Here is a 4,260-nt window from a genome sequence, read left to right on the forward strand (position 1 = left end):
CGTGCGAACTTCGGGCCTAAAAAAATAAAGTTCATTTAAATTGCGGGCTTATTAGCCTGGACCGTTAAACCTGTGGGTTTAATGGGTATACTCACGGGCGTAGCGGGTAGCCCGCCTAATTTAATTATTTTTTTCAATTTATTTTATGTTTTATGGAAGAGAATTCACGTTTTATGTGCACTGAAATCTGAAGCCCAATTCACGTTTTAATTTGATAATATACAATTTTGAAGTTCAAATATATTAATTATACATATGGGATAACATAAGCAAAAATGTTTCCATCTTTTTATATATGTATTTACCATTTATAATTAATACCATAAATATATATATAAATAACTCATACAACGTTTATGATACTCCAGTAATTAATCATAAGAAAAACTATATACATATACATTAAAAAAACAACGGAAAAAACAAATCAAAATATTAAACCACATATAAATATAATAATTAAATTAAAAAAGGTAAAGTAACAAATACCGAAGTTGTCTCCTTCCGGAAAATATTCAATCTTTGATATACAGCGTTTATGATACTCCAATAATTAATTATAAGAAAAACTATATACATATACATTAAAAAAACAGGAAAAAAACAAATCAAAATATTAAACCATGTATAAATATAATAATTAAATTAAAAAAGGTAAAGTAACAATTACCGAAGTTGTCTCCTTCCAAAAAAATATTTAATATTTGATATGTACCAAAAATTGGTTGTTAGGATTTGAGGTTGAAGGTAAATATTGCAATTCTTAATGTTTAGTAAAATTGTTTATTTATAAATTTACTTTTGATTTCAAAATTTAAACTATTTAATATATTATGATATTTCTTATATTGTAGATGAAGTAGATAAGTCTCCGATGATTGGAAAAATAGAAGATTTAATTATACCAAAGATTAAAAAAACATTAAATATTATTGATGTTGACTTTATTTAGAATTATTGAGACGTATTATTAGTGTTATGGTATTTTTATTTTAAACTTAATGTTATTATTGTGTTATTTATTTCTTTATTTATTTTGAGACTTTATAGTGTAATGGACTTTTCAAGTTGTTAGATAATTTTTAAAGGTGTAGTAATTTAGAATATTATTTTTTATTATATTTAAAGCATTTAAAATTATTATTATTTAACGGGTCGCAGGTAAATATGTTACCCCGCAGGTTAAATGACACGAGTCGCGGACCTTAAAATTCAAGATCATTTATAATTACGAATTTTTTAAACCGCTCTGTTTAAGTCCTCAGTCGAAACACGTCGGCTAAACGAGCGGGTAGTCTATATACCACTCTAGTCTAGGGTTCTATTTTCTCTCTCACGATTTTACTCTCTTTGTATTCACGTACGCGCCACCCTTGGCAAAATCTAGAGATACATTGACAATGGTAGGAGTTTTCGAAGTCGGTGCCGTTCCGTTTAATAACGACGTCTGGGGTCCACCAGACTTCTCCACCACTCCAGCTGCCGCTGCCGCCACGCTTCCTCTTCAGGTTCCTTTTGCTCCCTTATCCCGCTCCGAAAAGCTCGGCCGAATCGCCGACTTCACCAGGTATTTCGCAAACGGCAACCCATCGAACCGCCCTTCTTCATGGAAACAGGGCTCAGCCTCCGAGTCTCACTTCAATTTCTCGCTCGACCTCGATGCTTTCCCTCTTGCAAACCCGGACGACGATTCGTCTTTCCGTTTAGTCGACGCTAAGCCACCGACTCGACCTAAATTTGGCCCTAAGTGGCGGTTCAACCAAAACCAACCTCAACTCCCACAACTACGAGACGAAGAAGTTGAGGCCCGAAAAAGAGAGGCTGAAAAAGAAAGAGCCCGCCGTGATTGGCTTTATAATCTCAACCGGTTGAACCAGAACCAGCAGCGTCGTGAAGCGGCATTTTTCAAATCATCAGTCGATATCTAACCGGAATGGAACATGCTCGATCAAATCCCTTTCTCAACATTCTCGAAATTATCTTTTACCGTACCCGAACCCGAAGATTTACTCCTCTATGGTAATATTACGATTGATCCTTTGATCGAATCACACCGAAGAATGAACGTCGACTCGGGAGGTTTAAGAACAGAAACTTCTTTAAAGTCACCACCACCGATGATCCGGTGATCCGAAGGCTTGCCAATGAGGACAAAGCAACTGTTTTTGCCACTGATACGATACTGGCAACATTGATGTGTGCACCCAGGTCAGTTTATTCTTGGGATATTGTAATTCAACGTGTTGGGAATAAATTATTTTTCGATAAAAGAGACGTGTCACAGTTAGATTTGCTGTCGGTCCATGAGACCTCTCAAGAGCCACTGCCTGAAGCAAAAGATGATATTAATTCTGCTTATTCGTTGAGTGTCGAAGCTGCTTATGTAAATCAGAATTTTTCACAGCATGTTTTGCTTAGTGATGGGAATAAAGTTAGTTTTGATGAGCCAAACCCATTTTCCAATGAAGGTGATGAGGTGGCTTCTGTGGCATATAGGTATAGAAGGTGGAAGCTTGATAATGATATTCATTTGGTTGCTCGATGCGAAGTTCAGAGTGTTGTCGAGGTTAATAATCAGAAGTCGTTCCTTATTTTGAATGCGCTTAACGAGTTTGATTCCAAGTATTCTGGTGTTGATTGGAGGCAAAAGTTGGAGACACAGAGGGGGGCTGTTTTGGCTACCGAGTTGAAGAACAATGCGAATAAGTTGGCTAAATGGACCGCACAATCCATTTTTAGATATTTTGTAACATATATTCCTATGAAATATGTGGTGTGAGCTTCTCAAAGTTTTTGCACGCAATGATATGTATTCCAATTCCCTTGCTTTCTGTCACAACTTGTCTTGTGTGTACTTGTTTGAACCAATTATGTGCATAGCTTCTGGCAAATATTGCTGTAATAGTTCTCCTCTTGCATTTAGAAGTTATTTTTCATTTGTATTACGGAAATGGACTGAAATCATGTGATTAGCACATTCTGTGGCTTCATTACTTGGTATATGATACGAACATAGTCTTCCATAATGATGCTCAACTCTTCTTTCTTCTATTTGGCTTCATTACTTGGTATATGATACGAACAGTCTTCCAAAATGATGCTCAACTCTTCTTTCTTCTATTTACCATTTGCTCAACTTCTTATGAACATTTTGTTCAACTTGAAATGCTTTTTAACGTATTTATTTCATATGGTGTTATAGGTATAGACTGTGAATGTATTTATTTCGTGTGGCATGAAAATTTCAGTTAGAAGTACATCAATTGTTTATCAGCTGAAGCATATTTTTTTATTGCATGTTGTTTGGATGCTATGTGAGTTCTCTGAGGCTTCCGGTTTTCTGTATCGGGTGTTGATCGCTACAGCTTATTAGTGATTGCATATCCAAAATTATGTTATTTGGAGGAGATTTGAAGTTCAAATTTGTCCACTGTTTTCCATTCCTTTCTTTGAGAAATCTGCAAGCTGGCTTGGCAATATGTGCAGGGAGATTTTGTAAGAGCATTTATTTTTACTAACTTTTAAAAGTGAATGAACCCATAGATTATAGCAATGCTCTGAAATTTTCATGCGAGTTGAGAAATGTGGTGTGACCTGAATTAAGTTCTTTGCCACTCTTTTTAATGAGTTGGTTTTTTGACATTCCTTTTGCCTTCCATTTCCTTTTACCAGTCTTTTACACTTTGACTTAATACAAAAATAAGTGTTCAAATTATAATGGTTTTCTCATTTAGGTACCTAAACTTTTTTTTCATGTTTCTAATATTATATTTTTAGATGTTACGGGGACGTTAAATTTCGTTGTTAAATGACACATCTCATATTCAGGTAATTTTGAAAAAATTATAAAATTTTATGAAAGTGACGTGTTATTTAATGGTTGCTTTTAATTGTGGTGGTAACCCGATACTTAAAAGTGTAACGTTGGACACTTGGATTGACCTGTATTTTTTTTTGAACCAATGTTTAATTCTATTTGCATATAAAATAATGTTGAATTTCAGCCTTGCTTGCATCATATAGTAAAACCCTAGTTGAGATGTCATCTTTCACATTGCTACATGGCAATAGTTGTGGAATTAAATTACATTTATTCATGCACGTGATTGTTAAAAAAAAGGAATCTATTTGGATCCCAACCCAGAAAATAACCGTGCCTAAATTTGTGTGAACAATTAAAGGACGTTTTCACCCACAAATTACCCCCAAACAATCATAATTACTTGTCAGACACTTATTGATTAAATTTTATCGATTTAC

General features: G+C 34.4%; 1 pseudogene; it reads left to right on the forward strand.

Annotated features, from left to right (window-relative positions):
- Positions 1-1,389: 1,389 nt before the first annotated feature.
- Positions 1,390-2,779, forward strand: LOC120151652 (annotated as a pseudogene).
- Positions 2,780-4,260: the final 1,481 nt, after the last annotated feature.

Source organism: Hibiscus syriacus, unplaced genomic scaffold, assembly GCF_006381635.1.
Source record: "Hibiscus syriacus cultivar Baekdansim isolate YM2019G1 unplaced genomic scaffold, ASM638163v2 tig00111064_pilon, whole genome shotgun sequence".
NCBI classification, from domain to species: Eukaryota; Viridiplantae; Streptophyta; class Magnoliopsida; order Malvales; family Malvaceae; genus Hibiscus; species Hibiscus syriacus.